This window comes from Anas acuta, chromosome 3 (assembly GCF_963932015.1).
Source record: "Anas acuta chromosome 3, bAnaAcu1.1, whole genome shotgun sequence".
Classification (NCBI taxonomy): domain Eukaryota; kingdom Metazoa; phylum Chordata; class Aves; order Anseriformes; family Anatidae; genus Anas; species Anas acuta.
This window is the reverse complement of record NC_088981.1, coordinates 74,448,788-74,468,405: the sequence shown is the minus strand read 5'-3', so window position 1 is coordinate 74,468,405 and position 19,618 is coordinate 74,448,788. Positions and strand designations below refer to the sequence as shown.

General features: G+C 35.1%; 1 protein-coding gene across 5 annotated transcripts in view; it reads left to right on the top strand.

The window, feature by feature from the left end:
* Window positions 1–19,618, top strand: part of GRIK2 (glutamate ionotropic receptor kainate type subunit 2) — a 400,442-nt gene that overhangs the window by 289,981 nt on the left and 90,843 nt on the right. The window lies entirely within an intron of this gene.

Below are 19,618 nucleotides of genomic sequence, written 5' to 3'. Positions count from 1 at the left end.
TTGTTTTGCCCTTTGAAATGCGTCTGTAAATGTAGACATGAAGATCAGTCTCATGTCCTATGCCCACCTCCCCATTTTAAAATCAATGAGGGAAATCTCCCTCTCTTTCCCTTATTTTTTTCCTTGTTTGAGAAAGGAGAAAGAGTGTAAGAGAGTAAAAATGACTCAGTAAAGAGAGTTTCTTTATTGTAATCTCTTAAAATCTTTTGTTCAAAACATCAGGAGAATGTGAACATTAGTGAAGAATAAACCTGAAAATATTTGGAGATTCAGCTTAGCAGTTCAAATGCTCTCTTACGTCTTATGACTTGTCTTTCTACACTCATGAAATTAAATTAATTCAGGATAATAATCCACCTTGTAGTGTTTTGTCACTGTTAAAAAAAAAAATGTGGACAATTCTGTGAAAATGAAATACTCTAGAGAATTTTTAAAGTGTAAATTGCTGAAAGATTATTCAAACTAGAATATTAGTGAGAAACTGTTATTCAAAGGGAAAAAGTCAAGCTTTCAACTTGCTGGAACTGGCTAATTTACTTCGAAATATGATTGGAAAGTAGGCAGTTGCTCAGATCAAGAGTAACAAACTTGGATAATTTTATCCCCCAAATTATATAATTCTGTAAAATGCTCTTTTGTGCAAAATATGTCAATCTACATTTAAATTAGCATTTTTTTTTTTAATATATCATTCAAATTGTAGTAAATTTCCTGCATCCAGTATCTCCTATTAGCCTCCAAGTGTTTGGTAAATTAACTACAAAATTCATTCTTGTGTTTCAACATGCAGAGGTACTTACATAGTATCTTAATGAAGCATCCAATGAAAAACAAGTGTCAATAACTGCTACCATTCTGTTCAGCCAGTACTGTTCAGGATATAAAATGCATTTAGCATTCACGGTAATTATAAAATAAGTAATTCTTACTAATGGAATTTAAAATAATAAATAAACAATAATAATTTATAGTTGTTCTAAAAACTATTAGATTGTTTGCATGCGTTGTCGGACCACATATATATATGAAGGTACGGAATGATTTAATACAAGAAAAGGTGACATTTTTTCCTGAAAGAATTAATGAATATTGGTATTACAGATAAATCCTCTACCCAAATAAGTCTGGCCTCACAGCTACATTAAAGAGATAACACACTGCAGTGTATTTATGTCACAGCTGGGCCTATGCTTTAAACAATCAGTATTTAAGGGGATTCTGTAATCACCGGAAAGATATAATATATTTTCGTGAAACAGCTTACTCTGTTATCAAGTTTGAAATTATAGAAAGAAAATCACCTCATTTGCAATTAAGTCGCAGTGGACTGTGTTTACATATGTTAAGTATAGAAACTGACCATAATTCTTGTAAATTCTATATTATAGCAGGATGGAAAGAATGAAAGGATGCTCAAGCAGTGTCTGAAAGATTATTAATATAAGATCACAGTCATATAATTGTAAAATGATTTCTTCATTATTTATGAGAATACTCAGATTTGTTTTTTGTTTCTCAGGATTGTTTTGTATACACTATGAAACAAACAAACAAATAAAACACCAAAAAACACCCATTTTAAAAACAAACATGTAGTACCAGCTTTAGAAGATTAGAGTGCAGATTAAAAAATGTATATATTAAAAATTGTACTTTGGACAAATAAAGTATAGGCATCAGTTGTAGCCTCCTCTTTTCCCCTCACTAGAGTGGTGAATAATAAGATAGTTCCCTGCAGCTATCTATGACAGGCAAAGTCTCTTTGCATGTTGTAATTAGTTTACAGCACCCTATAGCCTGCAGCCCAGCAGGAATTATTAGCAAGCAAGTACAGTATAAACAAAAATATATTTCCTGAGGTACAGAAGCTGATGGTTGCTTCTTTCATCACCAATTTCCTTCTCACGAGAAACAATTCTTTTATTTTAAAGATGAGCATACTTGTATAATTAACCAGTAGCAGGTATAAAAGGTATAAAGCTATCTTGTTTTAGGTTGTGGCAGTTTGAGACAATTGATAAACTTGGTGAATTTAGGCTATTCTAAGTAAAAACTGAGAATGTTTCAAGTTTTTTTTTTGCTATATAGTGGATTGAACAAAGCAAATAAAACACTTCCTATGCCTAGGAAGTGTTGTGAAAGAAAACACACAAAAGAAAGTAAGGCACTTGCCCTTCAGAGTATTTTTTTTTTTTGAGGTCTTTGAGGGAGGTGCCCTTACATGTTTCCTACTAAGACACACTTTGATTAAACCCAGCTTCAGAAAAAATATTTTTATGCAATATATTTAATGATTTCCTTTCATGCCTATGTGAGCATGCCTTTCTGTTTTAATTGTACACAAAGACACTCTTTCGATCACTACAGGCACAGAGCAGTACATGCTCTCAATGAGAATAGTAACTCTCCCAAACTATTAAAGTCAGACCATAAAAACATCAGTCTCAAAATGTAACCTGCTTAAAAAGGTCTGATATGAGTGGCAAAATCCATGTCATGCATTGCAATTTTTTCCTTTTTTTTTTTTTTTTTTTTTTCATTAAATTGCCCTCTGCAACCAATACAAATGTAACAATATTCTTAGAATATTCTTAGGTTATCCTTGTGGCAAGGTAACATCTGTTAGCTTAAATTCAGTGAAGGTGGTTTAATGAGTTTGACCTTACAATCAATGGGACAGACAAAAGGAGAATACACAGCTGACTGTGGTGATCTGCCTGGAATTAAGAATTGATCACTTAATCATATTTGATTGTGGGCTGGTATTCTTAATAAGCTCATGCATAGCATCTTGTTTTCCATAGTTCTTTTTTTTGCTCAAAAGAACACAGAAAGGTATACTATCACAACCCTTGGCAATTGCTAGACGTCTTGCAATGCATTCTTGCAATGCATTGTTTCACCTTTGTGAAAGCCGACTTGGACTGTGAAAGCTGAGTATCTTTGTGCTGCTGTGTAGTTTAGATGCAACACTTACATTTGCTTACCTTCTACAAAATCATTATCATGCTTCAAAATTCTTAGTACAAAAGAGATCTTTAGAGGAAGGTGTATTAGATAACATAGAAACAAAACTTAAATTTTGATCTACCAAAATGGATAGACCATGACTGACATTGTAAATTTGCAACTCCGAATTTCTAAGAACAGGAAGGGATATTGGAAGACACTTTTATGGCCTTTCCTCTTACAATCTTGCAAGTTTGCTTTATCTCTTTCTACAGCACTCCCATATGTGATTACTGGGAATTTTACTTTTAAAAAGTAATAGCACCCTCAGATGGACAGGAGTTATCCCGTCTGTGGTGTGATCCCTTTCTGTACCCAAACTGCAGGTTTGGCTTATAATATATTTTAGGAAATATCAGTGTATTTGTTTCTCTATTTTCTTTCCAAGACTATTCTTTAATAAAAAGACACTGGCAAAAACAAAGCAAAAGTTTTTTTTTTTTACCAAAAGCTGTTGGTAGGAAATAACTTTTGCTTTGGGACTGTGCACTTAGTGGACATTTAAGGTTGCTGCTGAAAATGCTTTGAAATGGACTATGGAAAAAGAAAGCAGTTATTGCCAGCAGAAATATCTAGCTGACCGGATAGTCTGTGAATGGGCCTAGTTCTTAATACTGTGATCATATTTGCTAACTTCACTATCACAGATGTTACAGACTAGGAGTGCTTCCACAGTAAATGTGTTATTTACTACTGCCACATGACCTGTTTTTTTTTCCAAGAGCAGAACAGAACTCCTGAGATATTATTTTCTGCTTGGCTAAGTAGCAGTAGTAATTGTCTGCCTGAATGAACAATAAGCTGTATTTTTCCTCCTAAAAAAACATCAAGCTTCCTATGTATAAATTTGCAAAAATAATTTTCTGAACAATATATATATATATATTTTTTTTTCCATATACTAAATTGCTGTCTATATCAGAGAGAGTTTTGATGTCGTGGAACTTGAGGCTGGGAATGATAAGGTTGAGTCCCTATGGGTTAGGATCAGTGGGAAGGCCAACAAGGGAAGCATCCCGGTGGGGGTCTGTTATAGACAGCCGAACTATAGACAGAATGAGGAGACTGTTGAGGAGTTCTACAGGCAGCTGACAAAATTTGTGAAATTGTCAGCACTTGTTCTTGTGGGGGACTTCAACTTCCCAGATATGTCCTGGAAGCACAACACAGCCCAGAAAAAGCAGTCTAGGAGGTTTCTGGAGAGCATGGAAGATAGCTTCCTGACACAGCTGGTTAGTGTGCCTACCAGGGGTGGTGCCCCGCTAGACCTTCTCTTCACAGAGAAGGACTGGTGGGAGGTGTGGTGGCTGGAAACTGTCTTGGGCAGAGTGACCATGAAATGGTAGAGTTCTTTATTCTTGGAGAAGCCAGGAAGGGGACCAGTAAAACTGCTGTATTGGACTTCTGGAGGGCTGACTTTGAACTGTTCAGGACACTGGTTGGTAGAGTCCTTTGGGAGGTGGTTCTGAAGAGCAGAGGAGTCCAGGAAGGCTGGGCACCCTTCAAGAAAGCTAGCAAACGTGATGCCCATCTACAAGAAGGGCCGGAGGGCAGACCTGGGAAACTACAGGCCTGTCAGTTTGACCTCAGTGCCAGGTCTCTTCCAACCTAGACAATTCTGTGATTCTGTAAATAATACATATTCCCATATACTTTTCCATGTGTTAAATAACATATATCCTTATAAAATAATTTTATGTTTTTGATTTCTTAGATGCCTGTCTTAAGATATATAACCATCCCATATTGAAAAACTCAAAAATATTGCCTGGTTTTTAGCTAATGTTTTATATTGCGTTCCTAGAAAATTAGAGCTATGACACAGTACTTTCTGAGTCAGGGAGGCCAGGTTCCTCCAGTTTTCTTGGTTATCTCTGTTTCATTGCACAGCCCACAGATGCTCGTGCTTGAAGTGAAACGTGTAATCCATATTTCCTACATCCTTGGGCATCCACAAGGGCAATATGCATATTTATTATTTGATGAAGGTGAAATAGCATTCATAAGTCCCACTTGAACAGTGCTAACAAAGGCTTCTTACCATTTCAGTCTTGTCCTGTCATGTATAAATACATATCTCCTCGAGAATATAATAGAATTATAGAATAATCTAGGTTGGAAGGGACCTCTGCTTGTCATCTGCTCCAACCGCCAAAACAGAAAGCAAGGAGAACTTTGAAGGTTTCTCAGAGCTATGTCCAAGCCAAGTTTAGGACAACTCCAAGAATGCAGATTGCACAACCTTTGTGTAACTTGTTACAGTGCTTCACTCTCGCTGTGAAAAACTCTTACATCCAGACAGAATTTCCCTTCCTGACTTTTGTCCTTTCTCTTTCTATCTCTAGGAAGATTCTGATCTATGGAGTACACTTCAGGTAGCTGAAAACATCAACTAGATTTTCCTCTTTTTATTTCTGCAGGCTGAAGCTCAGCTCTGTGATAATCTTCTACATTATGCACTCTAGTCCTCTAACCAGATTGGTGATATTATCTGGATTCCAATATGCCCATCTTTACTGGGTAGTCTAGAACTGGACACAGTACTGCAAATGTAGCCTCATGATTGCCAGTTAGGCACAATACAGGCTATATTTTTCCTACTGCAGGACCAGTACATGGTTCATATTCACATAAGGGCACTCACGTTTAGCTTGTCCACCAGGACACCCCCCATTTTTTTTTTGGCAAGCTGCTTTTCCATTAATTGATATGCTCCTGTTCTATTCATGGTATCTCTGCATCCAAACTGTAAGACTTTTCATCTACCTGTGCTGAATCTCATGAGGTTTTAACAGATTGTTCCTCCTTCCTAATCTTATTATTGCTGAAAGCAATTAAATTGGTTATGTACAATTTATCCTCCATAAATCTCCTCTGGATGTTCTGAAAAACTTCCTTGTCCTTTTTATGTCTGCTAGTGGCTTCCAGGAAGAGTTTTTCCGTAATCTTTTCAGACACTGAAGTGAGGTTTACTGCTCTGTAATTCCTTGGATCTTTCTCCCTTCCCTTTTTTGAAGATGTGTTATATTTTACTTTTCTAGTCATGAGGGACTTCCTTTGATGAACATGACCCAGTGAAGGAGTATATCTCTATAGTCTTCTTCCATATATTTACTAAAACAAATTTCAGAACGGGACAGCGGAAAATATCCCTGTTTTGGTGAATTTCCTCAAAATTACAACCTTATTTTTTGTCTATGCTATAATACTCTGTTTCTATAGGAAATAATAAATGGGGAATAGTTTTGCTTAATAAAGTTTTCAAACATAATCGGTATCAAATGGGATTCCCCTCATAGACCTGCCTACTTTTGGTTTGTGTCAGCCAAGGATCACCCTGAAAATTTCTAACAGCAGAGTAACATTCTTCAAAAGAAGAGAGGTGGTATTCCCACACTCTATAATGTTAAGACATGTATTAATGTTTTCAGCAAAGTAGTGAGTTTACCTTTTCCCATTTACAGAATACTTCCAGGCCTGTCCAAGGATAAATTCTAATCAGCCAGACTAAGGTGTCTGTCAATCGTACTTTTCTTACACTGATAGGTACCAGGCAGTAGTGACTGTTTAAATAATTCAATTTTTAAAAATTCAGTTTTGATTCAGTGCAGATCAGTGCCACACTTCAGTCTTCTCATGGAGATACCTATACGCTTCTGTAAGTGGGTATGCTACCATCATTGAAAACATTAACACGTGAAAAATTCAGACACAAAGTGGGATTTTTATATAGAGACAGTAACAGGAATATACAGAGTACTATTTCTGCACTTCTGTAAGCATTTATTAACTTATTTTCTCTTCATCAAATATGTCTAATCTTCCTCTTTTTGAATCCCAGAATCCCAGTGGATCAGGAAGCATATAGAGCTCTGTTGTGGCCTTCAGGTCTGTAGAGTGTACCCTTCTACACATTCCTTAGTATGTTTGCCTGTTAAATGAACTATTACAATTGCATGTAAACATTTATTTTTTTTTCTGAAAAATGTATACATTTTTATAACTTTTTTTTTTTTTTTTTGAGGGGGGGCTGGTACAAAACAGGAATTACAAATAGTCAGAAAATAGTCCTGAACAAACAGTTAATTTCTTCTACTCTTTCATCTCTATTTTCCCTTGTCAGGTTTAGCTAGAAAATTAGTTGAATACTGGTAGCCTTATCTGTTTCTGAGTTTAGTATTGGTTTCTTTACTGTGACAGAATAAACAGTGTTTTGTGGATTTTTTTTTTAAGTAAATATGAATTGAATTGGATATAAGAATGGTCACCATTAGAAAAATGTTACTTTTAAAGATAGAATTAAGACTTATTTATTCAAACTATATTCCTCATCTCCTTTGATCAAATTTTGTTAGAAGAATCAGTTACAGATACAGCACTATATTCCAGATCCCTGAAAACTGTCTTTTTATTTCCTATCACTGCTGACAGAGCTGTAGCCACAGTTTATATTGAAAAATTTTGCTTCCTTTGCCCATTCTTTTTGCTTTTCAAATCATTTCCTTGTTTCATGTGTTCATTTTTATACTGGTGCAAGGTGCATCATTGTGTAAATTTCTGTAACCTGCAGCAAAACTGCAGACTTATCTCTACGGCTTGTCGAATGATGCAGATCATCCTTTTAATTCCTTTAAGCATAACAGTATCCTTATAACTTCTCGATTTCAAGAGTCACAGAGACATTGGCTTCCAGAATTTTGTCTGTTCTTTTAATATTCTTTCCAAATTCAGAGTAGACTAAAACCTGCTAGCTATCTTGTCAGCTAACCAAACTAGTTAGACTTCATTGTAGTCATGAATGATTTTCAGTCATACTAAGAATTTCTGTTTCAGGTTGATTATTTGTTTAGTATTTCCATGAGATATGACACTGAGAATGCAAAGTCTTTTAATTTCTTTTCTTGTTTTATAAAGCAGTAAAAAGCAACATTCATTTATGCTCAAACAACTGGAGCATCACAGATCAGTACATTATTTACTGAGGTTGTTTGGGGGTATTTTACCATAAATAACAGCAACAAAAATACAGATCAAAATTACAACAACCCTTTTTTGTAGTATGTGCCATCACAGTTGAAGAAATTATACCTTTGGGGAAGACTTTCTTCCTAATTCATACATTTTTTCCTTGCAAGTGCAAAGGAAAAAATATCTTGAGAAAGATTGTGTGTATTTTCTAATGTTCACTGAGGACATGTTACCTTCCCAAGATTCAACTCTGGAATTTTGCCTATGTAAACTTTGGATTTGACAAGGTTGCAATTTTAATCACTATGGGTTTATTACTCAGGACCATCCAAACTCCATGTATTTCAGTAACTCATAACACATAGCATATAAACAGTGTTAATAGGTGCAGGATGCATGCTAATCAAATACTAATTCTTTATCTGTGAGCTGAGCAAAGAGGTAAGTGGTAAAGAGCCACTAATGTTGACATGGCAGAGGACCAATGGGTCTTTTCCATCTTTAAATGTTACAGTGCGATTTTGTGATTTTTTTTCCCATGGTTTTAAAATCAATAACAATTATATTAAAGACAATAATGCTCTTCAAAAGCAAACTAAAGAAAAGGGAAGATCCTTACCGTTCTGGTGTTATTGGTTCATATTTTGTAGAAGAGTATCAGCTGGAGAATTTAACCTAAAATTTTTAAGAATGACAATACTGTTTGTAATCTTAAGCCATTCCCCTTTGGACAGCAACACCTTGCAGTATCTCAGGAAAAAAAAAAAAAAAAAAAAAAAAAAGCCATTGTAATTGTTTCTTATAGTTCCTTAAAATTTTCTTGCATGGTGTGAAAGAAAATAATATATCCTCAGCAGTGTTTCCTGTTGTCACACAGATGCACTTAGATTAATTAGAATCATTTGCCCAAAACAATCCATTGAAGAAAACCATGAACTTTAAAATGAGTTATTAAAAAAAAATAATGAAGGCCTTTTGGCAAATACAGCTTCTCCTGCCATATTGGCCATTATAATTTTGACACTGCTGTCAGTTAATTCATTTGAAAATTGTAAAATTAACCTGTAAAAGCAGCACTGGAGTAATTGTACCATAGAAACAATATTGGAAAATGGTAAGATTAGAATAAAATTGTAGCATAGAGATGGATTTTTTCTGGCTGCTACCTATTTTAATTAAAATAATTATAACTATGTGATTTTAGAACATCAGAACACAGCAACCCTGGAATTAATCTGTAGTGTATAGGGGGTGGCATATTACTTACATCAAAAAGAAAGTGGCATTTGTTTTTCTTTCCTAAATTTAGTGTCTGAATGTGAGACATTGCTATATCAGAAAAATTTAGAGGCAAATTTTAAACACGTATTTTTTTTTCTTTTTTCTTTCCAGTTGCTTACTTTGCTACTCAGTCTTTGTTATCATAGGAACTATAAATGTTGAGAAGCAGAAATGGGAATAATGGAAAAAAGCATACTGTATTTTATCTTTGATGTTGTTTTTTTGGAAAAAGTTTTTTCTTTGCAATACTTGACTGCATTCCCCAAAAATTAAACTCAAATTAGTTCACTGCATAGCTTTGAAGCTTTGACTGTATCCTTTTTCTTTTTTCTTTTTCCTTCTCTCTCCATCCCTACCTCCCTCCCTTCCTTTTTCCCTTCTTCTCTCTCTCTTTCTTTTCCCTGAAGTTTTAAAAATCACTTCTTTGATTAATTTACTTTTGAGGAATATATTTAATAGTGATCGTTCTGGAAGTAGCATGTGATGATGCCTAGTTACCAGGAATTAAAGGAGACGAGAGTTTTGCACAGTATTTCTCACTGATGAACATTGATAGAACCTAAATTATAGCCTAACATACTATATGTAGGCAGAGGTTTATCTATGTATTATGTAGCAGAAATATGTATTAACTCTGTCATTAGAAACATTTAATTTGCTGCATATTTTTAGACACTTGATGCAGAAGCATGTCCATAATTGCACATTATACCCTTACTTTTCCTGAGATCAGGCTAAGTCATTATTTTTAATATATATGTCAGTCAGTAGCAGAGTAATAGAGGATTATGTTTTTGGTTTAACCATGCTGTTATATAAAAGAGTGGTTTTGTTTTACTTCTTTCCTCTCCTTTCACATTTAAACAGACTAGTTTCTATTTCGACTAAAATACCAGAATAATCAGTGCCCCCTGTCACTCCCACCCAGAGGGGGCCAAGCTTCATTTCTTAGTGTCAGATGAACCTACTACCACAATTTCTGTGAATTCGGCACCCATAAAATTGAATTTTATCTTCACAGTTTGTGGTGGTTTTACCGTGCTAGGCAGCTAAATACAACAACTGCTCTCTCACTCCCCTCCTTAGATGAGGAAAGGAAGAAGTAAAGTGAAGAACATCTCATGGGTTGAGATAAGGATAATTTAATTAAAGGAAAAAAATAATAATTATTATTATGGAAAGATTATTATTAACTAAAAAATTTAACTAAAGGGAAAAAAAAAAAGAGAAAGGGAAAAAGGGAGGGGGAAATGGAAAAAAATAATAAAATAAAGGCTGTGTGGAAGTTCAGAGGAAAGAAATTACTCCCTACTTCCCACAAAGTAGGAGTGATGTGAGTAGTGAGCGATGCTTGACCACGTCCTTGAAACAGAGCCTCAAAGTCGGTGTTTTTTTTTTGTTTGTTTGTTTGTTTGTTTGTTTGTTTGTTTTCCCCCACCCCCTAGGAGCGTTAGAGAGTCCTGATGCTATGCCAGCACTGCTCAGCAGCAGACACTGCACTGGTGTGATACCACTGCTGTTCTAGCTACAAGTGCAGAGCACAGCACTGTATGGGCTGCTGCAGGGAAAGTTAACATCCCGGCCAGACCCAGTACACAGTTAAACTGAGGACACTGTGTAATGTCTTCTCCTACCTTCCCCCCCCCCCCCCCACACACACACTGAGAAGGTAAAGGACCTGTAAAGATCCCTTTGGCAAGCACTCTTTTAAAGTGTTTCAGCAATTATTTAATGAACTGAAAACAGCAGCAATGATGCAATATAGAGCTACTGAGACCAGGAAATGGTGACCCTATAAAATGTATAACATTAATTTATAAGATCAGAATATAAAAAAGTCACTCACCTCTCAGATCTGAACCTTTCAGAAATTGGAAATTATTTTGTTGCACAATATACTACAATGTTGGGTCTGCAAATATATCAAAGGTATTTAAATTAAAATAAATCATATATACTAGTCAATACTAGTTGGAAGTACAGCAGGTATGGTTTAGGGTGACCATTAATATTTTAGTTAAGAGTTGGTATTACTGAATTAAGACACACTGTGATACAGGAGCATATCTTCTTTTGGAAAACAAAAATCAAAACAAACAAAAAAAAAAACAACAAACAAACACAAATTTTTGTTCTTTATGAGGGTCTTTAGAGATTCTTTCAGATTTATTCTAATGTGAGCCAAGTGAGGAATGGTGTTATGGTTTGTTTATGGTTATGTTTTGCAAAGGATAAAGCACACAAAAATTGTATAATCTTATAGTGCCCTAACTAAATATTAATATAAAGCTGAAGTTCTATTATATGATGCACAATAGGGCTATTTTCCACAAAGGAATTTTTAGGCACTTTGAACAACAATAAAACCTTGAGACCTGTTAAGCCTGAAGCAAGAGCACTTAGAGTAAATGCAGAGACTAAGATGTCTCATTCTAGGATCCAAAAAGCTTCAGGTACTCTGAGCTGGAAGCAGCCAGAACAAGTAAAGAGGAAATATTTGGAACAAAGCTGTCAGAAAACACCATTCTGCTATAACTTTCTGCTCTTTATGACTGTCTTTACACAGTAAACATATGCTGATAAGACAATTTCAAAATAAATAAATATAAAAAAGTAATTACCTATACTTGAACCCTCATCAAGTGCATTATTGTTCATGACCAAATTTATAATTTATTGTCCAGGAATCATCAGTGATGTAATTTTAAGTGGAAAATATGCCATAGCAAAACATTTATAGAAAATGAGTTGTTTTTTTTTTTTGTTTTTTTTTTTTTTTTTTTACGGAACTTTCATATTCCTAGATGAATTTATAGTCCAAAATAAGAGAAAATACTAGAAGGAGAAAAAAGTGCACTTTGAAAATAAGTAAACAATTTTTGTCTTGTTTACATCTGTTACATGAGTAAAGGAAAAGAGGAACTTGTATATGGACTTTCCCCATTCCCAGGTAAATACCTAGGATGCAATAGGGATTTAATCATTTAGCTAAGTACTTTATCTGTGGGCAGAAGTAGATGTCTACAGAAGAGTTAGAAGAATAAGCAAGTCTATAGCAGTACTTTTCTCAAGTAAACTCTCAAACACAATAGTTTGTGGCTCTTGACTTTAAATTTAGATTTACTTTTTTTTTTTTTTTTTAAATACAGGTTAGTATTTCTTTGCAAACCTGAAAGGTATCATTGACTGAGGAGGATGTTTCTCACCCAGGACTAAATAGCACAGCTTGAAATATGCTACAGGCTTTATAGATCAAATCAGACATGGTTCCTGTCTGGAGAAGTGTACAGTCTAATTTTAGACATGACAGAACAAGTGAACACAACAAATCATGGGGGAGGGTGGGAGCTGAAGAGGGTCACACTAAGGAGATTATATGGTTACTTAGGTTCATTTCATGCATATCTTGATAGTGTCACTATTTCATTTGTATGTAAGATTTCTAAACCTTCTGTAAATATTCCAGAAGTAGTGGGAGAGGCAACAGAAAGACTAGAGGAAGAAATGTGTATGAGATTTAGCAGAAGTGAAATGAGTAATAAAGGGTGTCATTCTGTTTAGAAAATAATGGTCTATATTTGTGTACAGGCTCTTTTGCTTTTGTTTTTGTTTAAATGACCTTCAAGCAACTAAAGAACATTCAGATGATGATTTTAGACTGGGTATCTAAACATTGTTCTACTGAATAGTTCCAGAAAAACTATGCTAGTAAACATTTAGAACTTACTATTTGAATATTTACTTGGATGGAGCATGGGAAGGTCCTTCATGCTGTAAGAGGGAAGTGCTGAAACCATTGATCAGAACTCAGGTCTCACCTCCCAAAGGAGTGCTGCCATTATCGGGAAGGAAGCCAATTCTATGTTATGGTGTGTTAACTGGGCAAAGGACCAAATGCTCACCCAGTCACTCACTCATTCTCCTCCACAGTAGGGCAAGGGGAGAAAATAGGTAGAAAAAGCTCATGGATTTAGATAAGGACTGATAATTTGCTTATCTGTTATTGTAGCAGGCTAAATCAGGTTTTAGTGGTGAGAAAAACAAGCAAATAAACAAAAAACACCTTTTATCCTCCCTTTTCCAAGCTCAACTTCACTACAGATTCCTCTACCCATCCTGTGTAATGGACAGAGGATGGGCAGCCATTTATGGTCAGTACACAGCTGTTTCTCTCTTGTTGCTTCTCCCTCAGGCTTTTCCTGTGATGTAGAGTGGGTTCTCCCACAGGCTTCAGTCCCTCAGGAAATAAGTCTGCCCCACTCTGGGTTCTCTCTTTCTGCCACCACCTTGGCTTCAGGGCCCAGCCGTGCTCTGCAGTGGGGCTGTTGGAGCCAGCTGGAACTGCCTGGGGCCAGCAGGGGGCTGCCCTGTCCTCTCTGCACAGAGGAGCTCTCCAGCTGCCCATTTACCCTTTCCCCAGCAACCACCAAAAACTTGCTGTGTATGCCCAATACATATATATATATATATATATTTAATTTCATATCTTCCCTTTCCTACCTGTTGCATGTGTGTTGTCCCAGGTTCCATGCTAGGGACTTCTATCCATCCTAGGTTTTCACCCGTGAGAGAGGTGCTCTCCTGAACTTTAGAAACAGTGGATTCAAAACTGCTGAAGCCTAGGGGGCTCTGGAAGCCAAAAGTCTCTTAACTCAATGAATGTTTTAGTCATTACAGATGTTTGAAAAAGGTTTCCTCTTCCATTAGGACTCAGTGGAAGGATTAGTGCTGTGGATGAGAGGCCTGTACTATACCTGAGTCAGGCATCTGCTGAGGAGGCTCAGGCACCTGGTGCTAAATGTTTTATGTTATATGGTTGTGAGCTGAGGAGAGCTACTCTTCAAGATTAGTTTGGAAATTATGAGGAATGGATGTGCAACTTTAGGGTGTTCCTGCAGGCAGAATAAGATACGTTTCCAGAAGAAAGTGTTTAGGTCAGATACAGGGCCAGGAATCTGAACAGTTCAGAAGGTTTGGTCTGGTAATGCATATATATATATATGTAATATATATAAATATATATGTAATATATATATATATATTTGGATGTCCTTTTGCTGTTTTTCTTTGCACTATATACACTGAAAATCCATCTTGACTTAGCAAGCTAGAGCATGCAGTTTGCTTCTTCCATTGCTTTACTGCCAGTAGCACCAGATATAAAATACAAATATGGAAAAAAGTAAAAAGAGGAAAGACAGAGAGAGAGTGAGCAACCACCTAGGACTGGTGGTGGAGTAGCAGCCAGCCAGTCAGTGAAACTATTCTGCAATATCTCAGGTTTTGCAGAATCTTTCCAATTCTGCCTCACCAAAGACAGGGATATCTAAAGAGGTTCAGAAATGCATAGTGAGATTAATTTTTGTTTGTTCTACATCACCTCTTTTCTTCCTGAGATACCTTCGGCTTCAGCCATTCTCCTTTTCCTGCCTCCTTCTGGTCTCATCCTTGCTTTCAAAAAGCGGTGGAATTAGTACTACTTAGTTTCAGTTTGTATTATAGAAATTGTTTTTCTTTTGAATTGTTTTGAATCTTCAATCTGATTTTTAAACTCAAGCTAAGAAAGAATATTTTGATTGCCTGGGTATTCAAAGGTCTTTCTAGACATGTAGACAAGAAACCTGTACTAAGTAGTTAGTTTATTTTTTCAATATACTCAGGGGAAACCCCTGTTTGGGTAAGTAATAATCGTGCTTTCTGGTAAAGTAGTAAGAATATTATTTAAGAAACTCATTTTAGTCTGTTCAGAAGAAAATGCAAATAAAAGCTATACTAAGTAAAATAACTCATTATGCCCAATTGTGTATTTCTGTCTAGATATAGGAATAAAAAGGAGTGCAAGTGAAGTCTTAAAGATTTTCAAGTAGGTTAAGAGCACTAAGAGCAAGTCACAGAAAGTGGAAGATCAAATTGAATGTGTCAGTCTACTTATGTCAATAAAAAGATGGCAAAATCTTTTCAAATGCAACAAATAGTGCTTCCCTGAGTAGTGCTTCCAATACATCAGTCAGGATGGGTTATGACTCTTTGTATAAAACCAATGTTAAACAACCTGTATTGACTCTCTGATCTTGTCAGAATTTACAACAGCTGAGTGGTACTAGATGCTAAATGTTCCCAAGGAACACCCTGTTGCCATGGAATTGTCAGAGCACCACATGCATGTATCATCTTACTAATATTCCTAACTTTATGAAGGCTACTCTAGAAATCAGCTAGACTCAAATTATTCCTTTTTATTCAGGAATCTTCAGTGAGGAAGTCTCTTTCTTCCTTCAGTTTCGTTTGTTAACTGTGCCTAACTTGCAGGCGAACTGTAGAAGACTTCCAAGTTGGTCCTACACACCCTGTCTTTTTTCCCTTGTCCTTTTTATTTTTTGACTGTTGTCATGTTATGAATAGCACTGCCTTCCATACTTACCTCTGATAATAATGCATCCCTTAATTTTATATTTCTGGGTAATGTTGTGCAGTTCAGATCAACCTTACTTTGTGTTTTCCTAAACCATTCATCTAATATTTCTAGCTTTGATTCCTTTGCCCTCCTTCATCTTCCAAAGTAGTAACCTCTGTGCTTTAATTAGTGTTGCTTATACATTCTTCTAGATTAATATAAACATTCATTAAAATAGGCTTAAAACTAACCATGGAGCAGCTCTTTGGACATCTTCCCTATTACCTTACTTGAGATATATAAGAACTATTTAGTCCAAGGCATATACACATTTTTATTTTTTTTAAATAAAAACATCAGTATATGTAGAAGTCAGAGTACTTTGACTGTCAGAAAGGTCAATGCTAAAGTTCACACACAGTCCAAGATAGTAATTTTCAATAGTTTTTTTTTTTTTTTTTTTTTTTTTAGAGTCTTGACTATCATTAAGCATTGTATACATATTCTTATACTTACTGCACTAATGGATGGACTAATGGTTTGAAAGCTCAAGAGTATTTAGGGACCGAAAGTATATTTATATGTATTTTCAGTATATTTAATAAATTAAGTAATAAGGATTTAACTGGTTCTGCAAAAATAAGGTTGTATCTTTACCTCTATTTCCAACATATAGTTATCTTTAAGTACAGTTGTAATATACAATTCGTTTAATGCAGAACAATGTTCTAGTTTAGTAGAGTTATAGTAAAGCATCCATATCACATTCTGGCTATTCAATAAAGAATTTTAGAATATTATACTAATAACTTATCTGACCATTATGATGAAGTTAGATCTAAATCAAACTACTAGGTGTAGTTCTACACAGATGTCCTGAAAAATGTTATCTGGAAGAATCATTCTTCCTCTTTGCTCTAGTGAATGGGTGAATGTGTAATTTGCTACAGCTAAGGGTATCTCATGTGAATACCTTGATATTTTGTTGTGTTCAGCAATATCTAGTATTGAATCAGTATGCTCAGCAGTCCTTGAAGAAGACTGGTTAAGATTCTTCTCATTTCTCAAATTGGGTTCATTAGATGAGCACAAGCCTTACAGTTTGTAAAATCTTTGTGCTAAGTGTTCTTCAGTGAAAGCTGTTTTCTGCCTAGTTCTTCTTCTGAATCTGCAAGAGAGATGCCTATGTGCATATAAGTGGGTAATCATCTTTCCTAGTCCTTATACAAAAATCTAAGAGAATGAAGGAAAAGTATCTGGGTTAATTTGACAGGTCTGAAATAATGACGGAACAGTATGCACACTGTAGTTGCGTGCTATCTGTCTGTGGCAATTATTGCTGAGCTGTGCAGGGTATGCTGGTTTATATATAGTACTGCAGCTAATATTTTTGTAGCACTCCTGATTGATTTAGATGTTCTTTTTCAGAAATGTGGTATCAGTGTTGTCTGATTGTAATGTGGCCAAAATAAAAATGCAATTTAAATAAATTAAACACAGTTACCAGTAAGTAATCTTACTAGTCCTTTAAGTCATACTTGCACTGTTCTTTACAACCAATATTTCCTTCACTTCCCCTGCCTAAAATGACTTATTATTGCATAAGTAAAGGGAAGTATTCTGACTGCATCAGACCAAGAATTCAATGTGCCCTGTTTGATTTTTGTCTTTTAATTTCAAAATGTGTTGTAGAATACAAATTTATCTTCGTCTTTCTGTAGTCATTAGGTGACTCCTGTTTGGGACAGAATGGAAGATAGTATTGTGTCTGAAGGAAAGATGAAAAATTGTAAGGCAGTATGTATTTTTAAGCAAGAATTACATTCCAGAGATTATAATAATGGATGATAACTATGAGACATTTTTATATTTTTAGTTAAATATTCAGTCTGAACCTGTGATTTAAAGATCCCATTTGTTTTGCTTCAGTGATTCACATTTAAGAAAGAAAGAAAGAAAGAAAGAGAGAGAGAGAGGGAGAGAGAGAAAGGGAGAGAGAGAGAAAAAAAGAAAAGTCTGCACCTCTGCCTGCCAAAAAAAAAAAAAAAGACAGAAAGACTGTTTTGGGTTCTTACCGTAAGTTCTTGGTAACAACTTGGATGTGCTTTTATGACAGTACATACCTATTTTAATAGAAAACTAAAGTGGTATGTAAATACTAGCAATGGTATGTAAATAGTATGTTCCCAGTGGTTATAAATTAAATTCTGTTTAATACTGCTAGACAGAAACGTGTTGGTATGAAGAAGAAAAAAATGCAAGTGTTATTCCACTAATCCATCCTGCAGCTTTTATATTTTCTTTTGTAATAAGTTGTATTGCTCTCCAGAAAACAGAGATTAAATGAAAAATATCTTTAACTCCTGATGTTAAAGTCTTTATTAAACATGTCAATTATTTTCCTTTTAAAACAAAATACTATCAGAGAGAAAACAATACTTTTTTGAATTTTGAGCTGCTTAAATTGGTGGAAAGTACACTTTTATGCATACATTCTTAGCAGCTTTAAATTGAGTCAATTTGCATAGAATGTGCTAGACCATATCTTTTACGAAAGTACCTGAAAGCAACAGTGTGTGACGTGATGTACTGCACCGAGTATAATTATTGAGCACAAAACTCTTTATCTACAGTCTCATTTATAAGATTATATCTTACTTTACAGACTGATGCTGTAGAAACTGCTCTAGTTTATCAGAAATTAGTTATTTCTCTCTTCCTAAGGTTGTCTGAAACTATGGACATTGGAGGAGAGGCACGAGTGCTTGTACGTCAAGTTTTAAGGAAAAGAATATTGTATAGTTATGGCAAAAGAACTTCCTGTACCAAGTGTGCAAAAACAAGCACTTAAATTAAAAATGGAAGGTGAGAGGCTAGCAGTAGGGTACAGTAGCTGCCAGGTCCAAACAGACATAAGATGGACTCCCGTTGAGTTTGAAAGGAAGCATTTTCAGTGTAGACAAATGGAAAGTTTATGCCTGAGGAGAGATCTCTTTGTTGATGCTGTCAATATAGATCTTGCTTTATAGGAGTTTTGTATTGAACTGAACTTTCCAGAATTTTGTAGGCTACAATCATGAGATATTTTGTACTTGCTGCCCCTGCATAACATTTAAAGGACATAGGGAAGTGGTTTTCCTAACATTGGTCTCCTATATGTACAGTGCACATAAAGAGCACTGAGGGCATTCCACAACCTGATAGCATAGTAAAAAGTAAAATCTTCATTTGTACCTTTCATTCATGACCCATAACTATGTAGCTATGCCAGTCATAATATGGTAAACATCAAACAATGTTTATGACTGGTTATGTTCTTTCCATTTACTCAGAGGCTGATAAATAGATAAATTCAGTATCTGATTATGTAATTATCTGTACAAGCAACGAAACACAAAAGATACTTTATTTTTAAAAATATTTGCTATTATTATTGTTTAACAGGCTAACTAGGATAACTAGGTTTCAATAGGCCAAAAATGTGTAAATACAGTGTCTAAATGCATTATGATCTGTTTCAGAATCATAACTGAAATGAAGTAGCTCTTGAGCATTTTAATTTTAATGTCTAATATCATGGAATGTCCCTAAAGTAGTATAACATTTGACACAAATTTTCTCTTTCCTAGGGACTGCTTAAATTTCTTTGAAACATTACTTGTAATAGGCAACATTTTTAGATCAGTTCTAACATTTTAATGAATAGGAGCAAAGAGAAAAATTGTAGCACAGGTCTGTCAAGTTCATGTAAAGTCTCTCTCTGTTTGTTTTTTTTTTTTTTTTTTGTTTTGTTTTGTTTTGTTTTGTTTTCCCCCAGTTATTTCACAACACCTGAAAATGTCAGACTTATGTAAAGAGACTCTATCTGAAATTTTAGGATAAATGCCAATAGAGACCAGTAAATGAGAAAAGTGTCTGTTAAGAGTTATCAGGGAGATCAATCTTCAAAATTGCATCATCTCATTT